This window comes from Gallus gallus, chromosome 19, assembly GCF_016699485.2.
Source record: "Gallus gallus isolate bGalGal1 chromosome 19, bGalGal1.mat.broiler.GRCg7b, whole genome shotgun sequence".
Lineage (NCBI taxonomy): Eukaryota > Metazoa > Chordata > Aves > Galliformes > Phasianidae > Gallus > Gallus gallus.
This window is the reverse complement of record NC_052550.1, coordinates 8708560-8726074: the sequence shown is the minus strand read 5'-3', so window position 1 is coordinate 8726074 and position 17515 is coordinate 8708560. Positions and strand designations below refer to the sequence as shown.

At 48.7% G+C, this 17515-nt stretch overlaps 1 protein-coding gene and 1 long non-coding RNA gene across 23 annotated transcripts in view; one reads left to right on the top strand and one right to left on the bottom strand.

Moving 5' to 3' along the window:
* The first annotated feature begins 1038 nt into the window (after positions 1-1038).
* On the top strand, positions 1039-10777 carry LOC121107286. 3 transcript variants are annotated; one of them, XR_006931856.1, is made up of 4 exons: positions 1039-1239; positions 7367-7589; positions 7700-9524; positions 9606-10777. It is a non-coding gene; the product is annotated as an uncharacterized LOC121107286 (long non-coding RNA). The 3 variants fall into 3 exon arrangements; XR_006931857.1 differs by lacking the exon at positions 7367-7589; XR_006931858.1 differs by lacking the exon at positions 9606-10777 and having other exon boundaries at positions 5532-7589; positions 7700-8558.
* Positions 10778-12071: 1294 nt separating this feature from the next.
* Positions 12072-17515, bottom strand: part of MRM1 (mitochondrial rRNA methyltransferase 1) — a 38250-nt gene continuing 32806 nt past the window's right edge. For 9 of the 20 annotated variants that reach the window (XR_005840877.2, XR_005840873.2, XR_005840882.2 and 6 more), the window contains one exon: positions 12072-17130. The gene's annotated coding sequence lies outside the window, so the exon portion shown is untranslated. The remainder of the gene's footprint in view (positions 17131-17515) is intronic. The other 11 variants (XR_005840888.2, XR_005840891.2, XR_005840881.2 and 8 more) reach the window with 11 other exon arrangements.

The following is a 17515-nucleotide window of genomic DNA, read 5'->3' as shown; positions in this document are numbered from 1 at the left end:
GCTTGGCTGCAGTGAAGGGCCGTTTGCACGCAGTGTGTCTGACAGCTAAGTGTCATGTGCAAGTAAAGCAGCACCTGGTTTGCCTGGCTCCGTTCCCCTAGGCTGGTGAACGTTGGTAGCAGTTAACAGAACAGAATGCAAAAGGCACTCCGGTACACATCGGATGGATTTCCAAACAGATCTGCCATTCCTGTTGGTTCCTTTTGATGGCTCTTGGTTGTTCTCCTATGTCACCATCACTAACAGCTCCTACCTTTGATTGGTGGGATCTCCCAGAAAACCCCACCAATGTCAGGGTCCCACTGCAAGAAACGCTGTGCAAAGTCAGAGAGAGTCCTTGTCCCCAAACCCAAACAGCTCCATCACGTCAGGTGCCAGCATCACACACAGCACACAGACTGTTATCTGCTGAAATAAATGGAAGGTTGCTTTTTTTTCTTTTTCCAAGAGGAAAAAATAAAAACAAAAAGGGAGAGCACTTGTAGAAACGAGCCAGGTTTCACCTCGTGATAAAGGTAGCTGTGCTCCAGTAATGAGGAGAAAGGGAACTTGCTATCAAGAATTAATGAGATCACAAAGAACAGGCAGGGGAAGTGAACGTTTTTAAAATGTCCCTGCTGAACACCAGGAATAATAGAGTGAGAAAAAATGGAGTAGATCCCTGTGGTAAAAACTATTAGAGGCGGCGAATTATAAAACTATTAACCAGAATGTAACTCCCAATTAAAAGATGATTTAACACTGGAATCTGATGGATGAATTTTGATTAAATGGAGAACTATTAGGAGCCCTGGGAAATGGACTTCTCCTGCCAGTTCTAAAAGTTAAAAGGCAGTTTGATATAAAAATTTATAAATTAAGGTTAATTACTTTAAATAACATGGCTGGAAGCAATAAAAAGAAATTTATAATATTCTCTGGAGTTTTAGGAAAATAATATAGATATCCACACCTCTCAATGGAAAATCGAATTAGCGTCCCCAAGTACAGGTCGACCAAGACAAAGGCAAAATAAACGGGCAGACAAAGGGGCTGTGTGGGAACCGAGCCGCCCAGCTCTGCTCTGCCACACAGCTCCGTGCCCACTGCCACTGCAACGGTGCAGAGGAGCAGCACTGCTTCACTTCTGCCTTTGAAACCACAGCAAGCACGATGCAAACCAAACCATGGGTACCGAAGATGTCCAAAGAGGCAGGCTGACTCTCCTGCCCTCGAAGACAGGTTTGGCTCCACGAGCAGGTAGGCAAAAATTGATGTAAGGTAACTAAATCTGTTGTGATAGCAATGGGAGGGGAGGCGGTAGCCCAAAGCAAAGTCAAGCAATCCCTTTCTCAAGGGCTTGTGGTTATTACTGATAAACCTTTAAATACCGTTAGAAACCATTCAGCCTAAGCAGGGAACAGGCTTGTCTGGAGAGATGCTGTGGATGATTCAGAAATGCAGAGGGGAGCACTGCAGCTCCCAGAGACCACAGGCGCCCGGTCCAGCACAAGACTTCTCAGACACACAGCAGGAAAGCTCAGTTGGAGATGGGCGACATTAAATTACATCAGCTCTTGTGTAATAGGCTCTAATGGGGAGAAAGAAGAGTGTTTGGGGAGTAGGGCACTTGTTTCCTTTATCGTTTCAAGTGGATCCCATGGAGGAGGCGGGGAGTAAGGAGGAAAGCATGTGCCCCTGTCACTCTGCATTAGCTGGTTGGACTGAATTGCTCCCCAAGGAAGTGCAGCAGAAGAGAAGGCTTCTCCTGCGACAGCCTCCCGGGCTCCTGCTGCGCAACAGGGTGGTGGGGATGGCAGAGACCAGGTTTCCACAGATCCCAAAGGATCCTCAGAAAGCCGGAATCACCTGAGGAAGCATCTTCCACTAATAGAAACATCTCCTTGCCTGCTCCTCCACTCTGACCTAGCTGGCAAAGGATCTTCCTCTGGGCACTGCAGACAAGAGAACAGAGCCTTTGCCAAGCAAGCAGCACAGGCCAGGTCTCAGCAGCTCAGCCAGCTCAGCCCTCCAACGTGCCAAGGACGGCTCCCCATTGCTTTCCTTCTTACGCACCCTAGGGCACGAAGGCTCCCACAGGAAGCACGGGGTGTGCTCCAGGCTTTATCTGTTGGTCTGTCACCTATCCCAGCCGAGCAGAGGGGCAGGCTGAGCTCCCGAGTCCGAGACAGGCCCGGGTGTTTTCTGTCCCCCCACCCCCAGGGACACCTGGCCTTATGGAAGGCCGGGCTGGAAGAAGCAACTGTGCATCCCACGCTCATCTAACTGGACGCGTGCCCACTGCTTGCTCACTGCTCTAAAGCCTCTTCCTGTGCACTTCCAATGCCTGTGCAGTTCTGTGCCCTCCCAGTCTTCCCTTCCCCAGCATCTCCTGCTGCCCGGCATACCCACTAACGGCTGTTTATCCATTTACGTACACGGCTCCATCTTCCTCCTTCCCCCCCTCTCCCAGAGGGGTTCACCATTCCCATTCAATCTCTCTAAGCCCAGGAGACCCCCGCAGCACCCAGCGCAACCCGCGGTGCTCCCCGAGACACCGCTCAGTTCCACCCCGTGATCAGAAAACCTCCCTGCGAAGCAATGCCCGCTCGTGGCTCTCCATCCCTTTGAGTGCTGACCCTTGAAATCTCCAGCTCCTCCCTCCCCCCCCCCCACACCCGGCCCGGAGCCTCGCTGTGCCCCCTCGCCCTTTGTCTCCCAGGCTCCCCTGCCCTGCCAGGGGAAGAGCGGCGCTGCTCCTTTAAGGCTCGCTGCCTGTAAGTGATTACTCTTGGCTATCACTTTTTCTATATCAGACATGTCATGGTGAAGAATCTTCAACCTTGACTCTTACAGCTGCCCTAATTATAGGACATATTTTTGGTGCTGTGTCTTTATTCCTTTCCGTGGCGGCACTCTGACCCCGGTGCTTCCTCCGTTGCGCTTGTGTTAACAAGGTTGTCCGTTCTACAGTTTCCTCACTCTGATTTGTAACTCGAAATTACCATATCTGGCTTTCACTCACTGACAACCGTCACTTTAAATAGGCCTTTTAAAGTTAATACGATGTCCATTCTAAAGTGGAGTATTACTTTACAGTGATGTTAAATGAGCAATTTAAGGAGCTATGGGCTTTTCTTATAAGAAAAATTAAATTTTATCTGCCACTTAATTTATGAATAGGGCTAACCCTAAACAGATCTGTCATAAGCTGCTGCCACCCTTAAAATAAAATAATAATACAAAAATAACTCTAGTTAATGGGGGTAGAATACAGAGGAAATACACAAATTGTCCATAAAAAATTGCCTAGTGCACTTTTTAGAGCCTCAGGTCCGTGCTGAGGTGGGAACGCACTCCTCTTCAGGTCTCCCCCAGTGGGCCTCGTGCATTGGTGGCCTATGGGGATGATACAGACCAGGGAATGCCCACATTCTGCACCTGGAGCTTCATTGTCACACTGCTGCCAAGTGAGAAGCAGCCTTTGAAGCCATTCAGTTGGTCTCCCGCAAGGCAGGAATGCCCACGTCCTTGCCAGGTAGCACCCATAACAGCATGTCTGCATGGACATTGGGGTACAAGGGACTGGACAGAAACTGCTCAGCTGAAGCCTAGAGCAGACTCCAAACAGGACTCCCTGAAGCTCTGTCCCCTCCATCTCTCACTCAGTCATTCATAAAGAACTGTGGACACGAATTCAGGACAGGACTTTTGGGCAAACATTTTTGTTGAGAGGGATGGAGCTCTGCTGGTTTCACTCCTGCAGCCCTGCAGGCGATCAGTGAGCATCCTGCCCAGCCCTCCTCCGAGAACAGCAGGGCTCCACCTCTGCTGGGAAGGAAGAGGGGAACGATTCTCTGACCAAACCAGGAGAGCCAGAGCTGAGAGATCCCGCCTGTGTCCACGGTTTCACACTCACTCCCTGCCACGCCATATTTTCTGACCAAGGCTTTCAGAGCAGTGCACAGATGCCTGCTCCCATCCCTATGCCTTCCACCGCCTCCTGAGCAAGGTCATGAACCCCCTTCTTTCTGGGCTGTGAAGCTGCACTTCCCCCTGTTAGACGAAGGATCTGAGGTCAGACCTCTCTTGCTGCACAAGGTCCGTACCTCCAGCCAGCTCGAGAAGCTCCGGACTGCCAGAGATTGCAGTGCTCACGTGGGATCAACATGCTGGGCCGAATGCTTTTCCCCTGGCTTCCGAAAGGTCAGAACGGCACTGTATTGAATCTCTAAACAGACTGATCACACAGCTCTGCTAGCTCACTAGAATCCATTAATATCCAAGAACTGGAAGGGAAAGGGAAAAAAAAAACCTTCCTCCATGAACTTAAATCAATTAGCCGGGAGTAAAAAATGTAGATTCTTGTGGAAGAATAAAAAATGGAAAACACCGGGCCTCATTATCCTGTCCCTGAAGTGCCAGAGGGTAAAATTATCTTTCGTGATGATGTTCTGCATTGATTAGTCAAACATGTAGGAAATCATATTAAAGATTTGACACCTGACATGGGATCAGAAGAGCTGTGTGCTACAGCAGCACGTGCAAATGCTGCGGGAAGGCTGTATGTGTGCCGGGCAAAGGAAAGGAGCGTGGGAAGGGGAGGCAAGCTTGGAAATACAGTGGGAAAACCTGCAAAATTCTCTGCGGGAGAATCTTACAGGTTTTAATACGAGGTTCAAGGAAAAGAAGTCTGTTTCCACAGAAGGCATTTCAAGCACCAGCATAATCATTTCCAGATCATTTCTTCTTTGCTTGTTTTGTTAATTATCAGTCGAGGCCCAAACCCAGGAGCTGTTGGATGCATTTGGCTTTAACAGGCAGAGTGCATTCCAGACAGCCGTGTGCAGGAACCAAGCACTGAAACACATCACTGAAGTAACCTCACTGCTGATTCGACAAACAACATAGGTAAAATCTAAACTGAACTAGAAATGCTGTCCTGAAATGGGAGGCTCCTCAGCCTCCATTCTACAGCAGCCATTGCAGCAAACACCACAGAGTTCCCCAAATTGGGACGGGGAACAAAGCAACCCTCAGCTCTTGAAGTGGTGCCACTGCCACGTGAGTGGTTCACCGAACCAGGGCTGGAGACCAACACTGCTACAAGCCTCTGATGGTTCACATTACAGCCTTGCACTCCAAGAAGCTGCAAGTGGCTTTTCTCTCGACTCTGCTGGTGGTGAGCATCATAATGCACGTCTGCATGACCACAGTGCTGACTGCCTTCAGAAAGATAAACCGGTACATGAAAACAATGTATAACATAGCTATAGGCCTACGCTGCTATCAGGCAACCATCAGCGGCAGCCCTGGGATCTTCCAGCACTTCGGGGCTAATTTCTGTGTCAGTGGTAAGTAAATTCCATGGCACGGATAACCTGAATTACGTGGCAGATTAGACTGTGGGATGCATAGCAAACATTACTTAAAGCATTTTGAAAACTGCTGTACAAAGTGCAGTATGGTGATAAAATAGAGCAGCGCCTAATTAATACGCATAAAAAGCCTTATGAATAATTTTAACCCATTCCTCACCACTGATTCTTAAGCGTGAACTCCTCTGGAATCAGCTAAGCAGAAAAATAGCTCGGCTGTGAGATGAGGATGCCAGAAGTGTGAGATGCCTCCTGAAGAAAACTGCCATCAACAGAGTGATGGGCTGAGACCTCTCCATTCAGAACTGCCTTTCCTCTGAAGTTGTCATCACTCCCTGAATCCCACCCCATCCCACCAACAAATCCATCAGGTTGGGACGCCCAGCTTCACCCTTCTGTGGGAACGTCTGTCTGGTTTGTCTGGGTTTGCAGATGGACAGTGTGCACTGCTGAAGTCCGTGACCCAGAGCCAGGGGTGACCTAACAGCAGGAGAAAAGCAGGCTGAATCCACAGCAGATGGTTTTATGGGCAAAGTGTTACAGAGAGCCTCTGACAAGAAGCCAATACAGCTCGTGCACTCTCCCGGACTAGTTAGACAAATGGTCCGCACAATAGAGTCCCCCTGGCAGCTCTGAGTAGTGGGGTAGCAGGAGGCAAGTACAGCATCCATATATTCACAGGTACCTCTAATGTACACAAAAATATATAATAAGCATCAGCAGTCTTCATTAGAGAGCAACTAAGAATTATGGAGATCCTAACCTTGCAAGCTGAATAAATTATTGCCAGAGGATTATTATGTATTCTAACAATATCTAATGTACCTCTTTGTCTCCCATAAATTACAGGGCATCGTGTGACTCCTGGAATACATTCTATCTCATACATAGCCACTACGTGGTCTTCCCCCCCCCCCAAATACACACAATAGAGACTCTAATCAGCATGGTCTTGCATAGAGATTTTAATAGCTGAGAAAAACGCAGTTGCAGTCACATGTTCACTGGCCTGTTGTAACTATTTCAATTACCAAAGCAAATGACCACAATTTAAATGTGCTGATAAAGGGGAAGCTCATTTACAGTGTGTATATAAGAATATCATTATTAGCTACATAGACCCCTGTTCACAGCTGCATGGGAATTTTACCAGCGTGTAAAGTATCTCCATTTGGTGTACGCTATGGTACAGTCCTCATGATTAAATTTCTGCCTTTCAAGCAAAAAATCACCAATAACACCTGCTGCTGCATTGACTGGTCCAATACGGACTTACCAACGACTCCCAATAGTGAGTCATCAAACTCAATTTGCTTCAGCATGCAAAAAAGCCCCCTGTATTTTAGCACCTTCTACTCACAGCAGTGAGAGATGACACCTAAAAGAACTCCGGCCCTGGTATGGTGTGCACTAACACCAGCAAAGCTGTTTGATTTACATCAAGAAACAGATGTCCCTCAAGTGATCTTGAGATTTTCAGCACTTGGTATATTTGCCCTTGCTTCTATCCACATCCAGCCAGCACTGGACTTGGCTATTACTGTCCAACAGACTTACTGATGCATTGGATATCTGCTTCAAGGTTTCAAAATGCCTGGATACACCAACAGGTACCAAAGAATTAAAGGGCTTTGTGGCCCATGGTTGTGTTGTCCATTTTTGTTGGGAATGACACGAGAAATACACTGAGCAGCACACTGTATTAAACTGCAAAGAAAGCTAAAATTACTTTAGAAAAGCCTCATTTCATGATCAAGGCCTCAATGTTTTGCATCATTCTCTCACATGCTTTCTGGTTCAGGTTCCTTCCACCACTTAGCCTGGCACGCAAACACATTAAAACCCTCTTTTGATAGGAGGAGTCCAAGAAGGACACTGTGCTTAAGACCTCATGGGCTGTCTTTTTAATATATATTAGCAAGATGACGGATACCCTGAGTGGACCAGTCAGGGAAAGCAAACGAAGACAAGAAATATTCTCAGGGTGTTATTGATTATCTGTTTTTCAGAGCAGAGGGAATCGTTTTTAACTGGTTTAAACTATGATGGACTCAAGTGGAAAACGCAAGGAGAGTTAGCGAGGAGCATAATTGACTGGGCATGGAACTCAGTAACCTCTCAGCACGCTGGAAGTGGTGGAGCAGAGGGGTTACGGCCAGGGCTGCTCCGCACCCACAGCCCTTTCTTCCCAAAGTGAACTCCGCCAGCAGCCAAAGACGGCAATGACAACAAGTAAAGGGAGGGGGGAAAAAAAGGGGGGGAGGGGGGGGGGAAGGGTCCAGCCACTCAGTTACATGATCTAAATTCTAATCAAACATCATTTAAAGCATGTTTTATTTCAGCCTCTGGAGAGATAGTCCCTCCTGACTCCTCACCATGGCAACCGGTGTCTCATTTCAGAAGTGTCATGCCACATTATCATCTTGCCGGCTCACACACTCCTGCCTGACAAGTTCTCTCTGCCCCTTGTGACAACCATTCCAGGCTTATGCTGTTTATTTTTGGTGTCAGGCTGGCCCTGGCAGATTGAAAGGCAACCTCAACCCCTTGAACAACAAGCACCACACCCCACTTGGCGATAAGAGATGATTTGAGAAGATATTTGCTTACATGTGTATAAGCAATTTGCTGTATGATGAAGCCCCGGTGTGCCTGTGTGAACGCACACGTATGTGTGCAAAGGGGAAGGAACTGCAGAAGCGTAACATTTCATGAGAAAACAAACAATTCATTGCGGATCCCAGGTAGCAGGCTTCAATCATCACATCCCATCGTACACACAGAACGTGAAACGTGGGCCACAAAGGCACCACGGGTACTCCCCACAAAGAGAAACGACAGCTAAGCTCGGTCTGTCCCTGCAAAACAGCCTCGCTGTGTCCCTGCAGAGCGCTGCGAGATGCAGCGGCAGAGGCACCCCATAGGAGGAATGGGGACAAAACACGACAGTTCACTGCAGAAACACGCTAGGGCCAGATTCATCTCTGCTGTCATGGAGTCCATTTGGAACAGCACTGTTGTCATTGAATTACTTGGGACTGCCTGCAATTGGAATCACAGAACCTTGTCTTCAAGTAGCAGGCTGCGTGCATCATGGAGACTTCCTTTTAACTATCCAATTTTTACAGCCTGTACATAAGCAGGACTATGTCTACAGCTAGGGTTTCTTGGTGTAAGCACAATTAAAGCTGATAGTAATTACAAAAGTATGTATTACATTTGTTTTTAACGCTAAACTTAAGAATACGGCAGTATTTGTTTTATGTTTACTTGGCTGGTTGAGGTGGTGGTGGTAGAGCAGGGCTTCTCTCCACTCCGAGTCAGGGATAGCGTCCCACCCTCCCACCTCACCAGGCACAGAACAAGCTGCTCCTGGACCAACTGTTCCATTGCTACCTGTCAGGAGGAAAGCTGCAGGGAATCGGACATGATGTCCGGGTAGCAGCAGCACGAAGGAGAAATGAAGGAGCAGGTTGGCAGATCAACACAGATTTCATATTTACTATCCAGCCCAGTTATTGTAGGCTGTGCCTACAGCTGTGCACTTGATTTAGTTTACAGGCACTGCTTCAGCCCTGGTAAGAGGTGGGAGTGTGCTTCACCGCGGCGTTTACACAGATCACAACGTAAACAAAACTTGACCCAACACCTTTTATGTTATCTCAGAGAAAGAATCATAAACTGAGCAAAATCCACACCATTAACTCCAGTGCAGTCTTTGATCAAATCGGGAGCTAAAAGGAAAACAGATTTCCTTAAAAACAAACTAACAAAGCAGTATGTGCATTTCATTTTTAATCCATTTTCTAGCAACCACACCATAGAAAGGCAGAGGCTCACAACAGCAATGCATCTGAACACAAAATATGGCCATCCCAAGGCACACTAATGGCATCCACAGCGCTGGTAAGAGGGAGCACGGATGTTTTTACAACTGTAGGATGGGGAAAATTACTGTTGATTATGGAGCAGCAATGAAATGCCACAGTTGTGAGTGATAAACACAGCAAATGCTACAGGGGGTCCTTCTGGAAAAGGAAAAAAGGGGAACGTTTCGTCATGCAGAAAAATATCCCAGGAAAAAAGGATGGAGGTGACGCCTGCGTGGCTGTTACCAACCACGGGCTTCATTCTGCCCCCAGCTGCACACGTGCAACCCATCACCAGGTAAGATTTCTCAGTTTCTATAGCGAATGCAGGTGTACACCTAAGGGCAGATTGTAACTTCCTCTCTCAAACAAAACACAGCGAATGGAGACGGGCTCCCATTGCAGCAGAACACTGCACAGCCACTTTGCCCTACAGGAAACACCGTATGCATGTCAGCCAGCAGAACCTTCTTACTTCTTCTCGTTAGTACTGTGCATACGCAACCAGATGCAAATATATACACTTGCATGCATTGCTACTGCCACATAACCCAGCCTGGGATATCCCATTCCCAAACACCTGAGTACCTACACAGCTCTTCATGGGTGCAAAGCCTCCAGGACTGCAGCAATGAAACAGCGGAACAGAACTCACATTGCCTGCGAGGCCCATCTATTCATCTCTGCCCACAAGACTCCCTCGCACCACTGCATGCTTTTTATACTTCATTAAAGCAAATCACTGATGTTCTTCAGCTGACAAACATCCCCGGAAAGGATGCAAAGAGCGGCAAGAATTCGGCTTTGGCAAGCAGATCTATTTTCATCTTACATTTACAGTTGCTTGTGCATATCTATATATCCATCTGCATCCCTATCTTCATAAAAACCTAACTGCAACAAAATAAATGATAATAATTCTGCTGTTTCTGTTTCCGCTCTTCCCCATCAGAAAGCTGGTAATAAAACAAGCTCTCTAAAACAGGCATTACCAACCCAGGCCATGCAAACAAACACTTCACTGTTTTATAATCTCACATGTCGAATGAACATCATCGTTCCCTTTGGTGCCTTAAAATATCGGGTCCATAAAATTACTAAAAGGCAGAGCAGCAATGCTGCCTAACACGCAGCCCACGGGAAGGCTGACAGTGCCCCATCAGCTTCGCTTGTTGGCAGCTCTGAATGTGCGTAGCACTGTTGGTTGGGCAAAGCGCTCACAGAGCACTGCGTGAACACAGCCGGGCCGTGGGAGCAGCACACCACGAGGTGACCCCGAGCCCTGGGGATGCGGATGGTGCAGTGTCCCTTTGGCCTTCTGCAGGCGGAAGATGCCAGCACTTATCCTAGCTGTGCAGCACAGAGGGCTCAAGGAGAAATACCGTGGGACACCAGATATGGGCATTAGAGCGCAATCCCTTACAGAGCGTGGTCAGTCCACTGCTGTAGTTGGTTTTAAACAGCACTGTGCACTGCGTGATGGATGTTGACAAAAAAAAACAACCCCATAATTACAAACAAACAAAAAAAAAGACCCAAACCCTGAACCGACGTCACTGGTGAAAGACGCAGAAATGAAAACACAGCACAGAGCAGCTGAGGGCAGGGGCGCCCTGTCCTGCGGGAGCAGCAGCGGAGCGGAGCAGCACCACAACCGCCCGGCAGCGCTCAGCCCGAACCGAGCGCGCAGCGCTGCGACCCGCGCGGTGCTCCCGGCCCCGGGTTGGGCTCCCGGGCGCGAGGCCGTGCGGGGCTGCCCGAGAACCGCGGTGCCCCTCAGACAAAGGGTTTCTCACAAGGGTTTACCTTGGGCTTGCCAGGATTCCTTTGCAAACGTGTTTACGTGGGGCCGTTACGTATTTACTTTTACGGATGTTCGCGCATCTCTGCGGTACACAACAGCTCCCCGTCGGGGACCGTCCCCTCAGGAGTCGGAGCAAAACCGCGACGTGAGGAACCCCCCCCGGGGCCGCCCCCCGCCGGGCGCACGACGCCCCGCCCCGCTGCCCTCGGAGCGCCCATCCGCGCCGCACCTACCGTCGAGATCCGCCGCGAACGGCCGTGCGGGCGTCGGTTTAACGAGGTGTGCAGCAGCCTCTAGCGGCGGAGGGCGGGCGCTGCCTGAGCCGCGGCGGTTCGGGGGTTCCTTCGAGGCGAGCGGCGCTGAGGCGGCCCGGCACCCCGCAACCGCTTCCCGCCCACGGCCGCGGCTCGCGCAGCGCGAGGTGTGCGCGTGGCTGCAGCTGCGCCCCCCCGGGCTGCACGGCGCCTCGTGCGCGGAGCACAGCGCGCGGCTGAGGCTCGCAACGCACGAGGCGGCACCTGAGCGCTTTGCTGCTGCGGCCGTCGGGGAGCGGCGGGCATGCCCTGCTTCCAGGGGACGCGCGGCGTCGTCTTTTCCTCGCTTCCTTCTGTTTGAGGACCGAGGCGGGCCGGGCCCCCCAGGCAGCGCGAGCTCTGCGGTGCAGCTGTGCTGGAGAACCTCCCTCCTCGCTCCCTCCTTACACCGCAGACCCCCCAGCTGAGGGCTGATGAAGGCCCCCTACAACCCCGTCACGGCCATCACCCGATGGGACTTTCTGAGGGGTTTCAGCCGACAGGGTGGGGTTTGTGTGCGCAAACGTGGGTGCAGGCTGCCACGTTCCTCCGCTGTAGGAGGGCAGGAGGCTTCCCTGAAACAAAGACGTGAGGACACGCAGTAACAGATCCTTCCTGTCAGCCCCCATTACCTGCTGACTGTGAGCAAAACGATGAGTGATTTAATGCTGTTTGGATATCAGATGAACGGCCATGGGGACAGACCCACAGTGATGCTGTTTTGCCCCCCAAAAAACAAACTCCACTCTCAGATAAACGGTTTTCCTCCTGGTTAACCGTTGGCAAGTCTGATTCACCATGTTTACAACAGCCGTCTAATTTGCACTCACCCACTGCAGGGACGGTTGGAGAGCTGTTAATTAGAACTCCCTAGCACATGTTGCAGAGGCACAGCTGCTGGCCTTGGGATGGACCCACCCTGCAGGTTCCCCAGCCAGGCCAGGTGCCCTCAGCTCCTGCAGGGTTTGTTCCTTTCCTCATGTCTCTCTTGTACCTCAGTTACATTCACTCCGGTGCCCACAGACCCCCCCAACCCCCCGCTCACAGCCAAGGCAACAGAAACCAATGCATCCTCACAGCAGCTCTGTGTGTACCACCAGCTCAGAGCTCCACCAGGCGCTTCCATGTCCCACACTCATCACTTCCACTCCATGTTATGCTTTTTGAACGTGTTACACCCAACCTTTGCTGCCACTGCACAAGTTGTATCTCTTGGCTCTCCCTGGCTCATGATTTGCACAAAGTCCTCAGAAACCCTCTGTCCGTTTTCCTCTCCCATTATTGGCCCAGCTTCCAATTTCTGAATCTTTGATGGTTTCCCTTCATTACATTCATAACTTCTAACTATGTCTCTACTGCAGTCCCAGATTACGATGCACGTTGGCCACTCAGCCACGCGGAGGTACCTTCTGCACCACCAACTTTAATTCCTGGAAGGCTTTCCTCAGACCTCTGGACGTGACACTTGCAGGAACCTCTCCATTACTGGTCTTCAAAGAGGTTCTCATTTCCCGCAACAGTTTTTCCTGCTTTCTGCTGACTCAGCTGAAAATCCTGAGAGAGGGCTGACATGGACCGCGTGCTTTCAGGGTCTTTCAACGCTCTAATTTCTCCATCACCTCTGCTCAGTTTCCTTCAATATTTCTTCTTTATGCAAAAGGAAATTTATCTTTCATTCTGGCACCTGCCCCGCCATCTGCCTTGGTGAACACGAAGGAAAACTGTCACTGATTTTTTTTTCTTTTAAACAATGTCCATCAATAAATAACCCTCAGCAGCTTTTAGAGTCTTTCCATCGCTGATCTATTATTCCTTTGGCCCATGCAACATTTCTTATTATTTATTATAACCTTTTTCACAGTCTTCCCTCCATTTCCCACCACTGCTTGTCTTGTCAATTCTTTTACTCCTTGGTTCGTTCTGCATTTGCAGCTCCAGGGCCCGGTATTATCACATCCTTGTTCCTCCACGCAGGCAGGGCTGCAGGAGCTCCCAGGCAGGCAACACACCACCTACGATGGGAGAATTCCAAGGGTGGCAGAACTGAAAAAAAATATATGCAACAGAATGACAAGTATATGGCAATTACAGGTATATGGCACATAAGGGGGCGGGCAGCAAAGACCTTGTGCTGATTGTGAATATCGCTGACCGTTTCACGCCAAGCCTATGGATCACACTTTAATTCATGCATGGCCTCTTTAGACCAACCCTTACATATTTCCCCTTCTTTCCATTTTATTCTGATCTGATTATTCATTGAACTTTCCACTTCTTTTTCCCAACCAGAAAAAAATTCTCTATTCCCTTTCCTGAAACTCAGTTTCTTTTTAGGGACGGTGGTCACAAACTGCAGAAGGGGAGGGCTGTTGGTTGTTTTATTCTCAGTCTTTTCTATGCTATTCTCACCCACGGTTCCATGTGGGTCATCTCTGGTTTTTAATAGTTGCACCCACCTTAACTCCTACAGGAGCAAGTGCTAAAAAGCCAGAGCCCTGCGGGTCAAAGTAGAAATGTTCTCTATATACAGGGAGCACATTTAACCCTCGTGCAGATCCTGCCCATGTTTTGTGTCCCCATTATTGACTGGTTTCCCTACCCATCCCCACTGCTATACACACCCCAGCTCCAGCCTGGGTGCTTCGTGGGACAAGGGAACCAATAAAAAGGCATTTGTGAAAATGACCGTTTCAGGGGAGATAAAATATCATTATGTGAAATGGATTTGCTGGCACTCCTCACCAAATTTAGCACCTATTAAATTATAGAAACCATTATTCCTCTTACCCAGAAAAGTCTGAAACTTTCTCTAAAAGATGTATTTTATTATTTTAAGTGGGGCTTAAGTGTATTTTTTCCTTGTGATAAATTTCCACATATGAATTTTCTTGGAGGTACAACAGTCTTGTTCAACTGATTTTATTGCTCTGATAGGACAACAGCACTCTCTTCTTACAGTGCGGGAATATTTCCCTTCTGAAATGAGGTGTTTGGGATTTAGGTAGCTGGGTTTTCACATGGCAAGCCTTTAAGCAGCAAATATTGTCAGTGCTTAGCCATACCAAATGATACAGCTTTCTTTATTAACAGGGCAAGCGCTGAAGAAAACCGAATGCTTTTACATTAAAAAATCATAGAATCACACAATGGCCCAGGTTGAAAAGGACCACGATGATCAAATAGTTCCAACCCCCTGCTATGTGCAGGGTCACCAACCACCAGCCCAGGCTGCCCAGAGCCACATCCAGCCTGGCCTGGAATGCCTGCAGGGATGGGGCATCCACAGCCTCCTTGGGCAACCTGTTCCGGTGTGTAAAAATACTGCAACGCTTCCCAAGCACGACATAAGTAAACCCTGTCCCTGTGCTCTAGCACGACGTTTTCTAAGCTCTGACTTCTCACCAGCCTTGTGTGCCGTACCAGCGTGGATGGTCCAAGCAGGACGGGCTGGCTGGAGTTGTAGGAAAGGGCATTTTTTTCTCCTTCCATCGGGTGTGTGCTCTGGGAGGACCGGAGGCTGAAGGAACAGAAGTGTTGTCTGAGTCTCTAATCAAACTTCCCCCGGCCGGGTGCGAGAGGCCAAACTAATTAAACAGAACATCAACCCACTGAGGGAGGCAGGCGTCGGGAGAACGTTGCCTGGAGAAAGCGGAGTGGGTTGGAAAAGCAGATGCCTCACAAAGGATGGAAGGGTGACCTTGCAGGACAGAACTGAAATGTACTCACGGGAATACTTTGTGTAGATGCCTACAGAGGTTCGGAGCAGATGTTGTTATAATCTTACATGCAGGAGGCAAATGAGGAGCAGAAACATGAGAAAGACCGCTCCCATTTGATCACCGAGCATAGCAAGAGTGGAAGAGAGTGGATGCACCTCTGCAAACAGCTTCTTTCCTCTTCCTTTTTAACATTAAGAAACTTCGAAACACCTGCAGTGGGAAACAAAAGGTTAATTAAAAAGAACCCCAGTCTTTGCACTAAACTGATTGCTGGGACTCCTGCCAGCCTGGGAAGGTTAAAGAGCTCAAGCATGCGTGGGCTGCGGGGGGAATGGCTAAAATTTACAGCTAGCTCCCTGGAAAGTCACAGTTCAGCTGTTCTCCCGGAGCAGGTGCTCATGGGAGCGGGCCTGTCCCTTTCAAAGCGTGAAGATTGATGAAGCCTTCGCTCTCACCAACTGTAAATATACAACCAGCCTTGTCAGAGCAGGTTTGTAACATCACTTGCTGACAGCAAGAATTTTTTTTTAACCTCCTAAACACACACACACACACACACACACACACACATGCTTACCCCACACAGACTCACACACAAAAGTGCTAGAAAATAAAAATAGGCTTTTCCCAGGAAACACAGAAAGGCAATAAATAAAATGATGGGAAAGGCATTTATGTTTTCCCTGCCCGGAGAGGCGACAGACAGAGGACATGCACGGGGTGATTTCATCCTGTCCTGGAAAACAAGCAACATCTTCCTTGGGCTGTGCGGTTTATGGCCAAGTCCTGCACAGCGGCTCAGGCGCTGCACAACAGAGCCAACACCGCAGCCTGGTGGGCTTAAATCACCGCAGCGCTGTGCTGCCAGCTGCCCTCCGCGGAGATGGAGAACAAGCAATTGTAAGAGAAGATAAGGCTAAAATAACCATTTTACACTGCCCCGGTGCCTACTTCCCGAGGACTTCATAACGTGTTACAGATAGAAATTACTTATTCTTTGCAGCCACACAGGAGGATCTTTAGAAAGTTGGGCACAAACGTGTTTAGATTGGGCTTTTCAAAGTTTTTTGGAGCATCCCTCTGAGGCTGTGGAAGCACACGGACCATGAATGGGCTTCAGTGACTGAACTCCTTGGGTGACTGCAAGCAGAATTAATATTCGTGTATGAGTTTATTGTCCTGCCCCAGAATTCATTTTTAGCATTGCAGTCGTCTGAACTAAAATAATTCCACAGCACCCTTTTCTCTTTTCTTTCCCAAGGAAATTCCTTCCATGTTATCATTTTCTCTGCAGCAAAATTTCAGGCTAATAGAAAATGTTGAGCAGCTTTCTTTTGTTTGGCATTGCCTTTGCAGAATGGAGGGATTAAGCTGGTTGCTTTAGGAAACATCAGCCCAGTCTGTCTGCCAACAAATTCTACCCTGGAAATTCATCAGCTTTTCTTTGGTGAGTTTTTTGCCTGTTTGGTGGGGCACTGACTTTGGGATTTGCTCCACTGCTTCTGTTCTGCTACTTCCTTCTGCTTTTATTAATAGAATAGCACACAACTCCCCACTCCTCAGACTCCATCATCCATCCCACTGTGCCTTTAGGCAAAACCAGACCTCCAATGGTTTTCTCACATTTTCCAAAAGCCCTCTTGTTATCTCTCTCTACGAGATAAAGAAGTTCCTGCATCTCTGACCTGAAGCTCCAACAGGCCTTGCTTGCACGGAGACCTGCCCGCCATACATTTCATTTGCGTTTCTTTCGAGGTGCTTCAAGAATGAACACACCTACAAGAACATCACCCAACTCACTGTTTGCAAACTGCCACGTTCTTCCTTTGCTTGTGTTACATCCGTCTCTCAAATTCTCCGCCTGACGTGGCTGTTTGAATTGCTAACGCTCTGTGATGAGGCCTGCTGCTGTCATTTCGGCTGTGTTTACCCCGTGCCCCTCACAGCAGGGCTCCCCTCCCCACCACGGTCCCTCACAGTCCAGCATATGCTAATAAATAACAGGAGAACACGATACTTCCCTCTTTGTGGCAGCAGAATTGTAACGATCCTGATGAATACGCCAAGGACTGGGAATGTTTCCAGAAGCTGCAAGGAAAGAAGCAGTAATTTATTGCAGGTGCTAAAAATACATCATATACCTGTGAATACAGGTGACCATCACTTGCTCAGGCAACCGGTGCTGTCCTTGGAGAGGAAAGACCACGAAGGTCTCTTTCTACCGTAGAGCAGCAAACAGCAAAGTCCTCCCAAGTTTTGGGGAGCAGGAGCTGACACATGCTTGCACTTTACTGCACAGCAGAGATGAAAAGCAGAGGTGGCCTGAAATACAATTAAATGTTCTAATAATTAATATCCTATTTGGGTCTCTGGATGGGTCCAAAATGTTTTAGGTAATTTTTTCTGTCGGGATCATTATTACCCTTACACTTCATACAGTATTGCCACATTCCTCCTGTTTAATTTTGCTTAT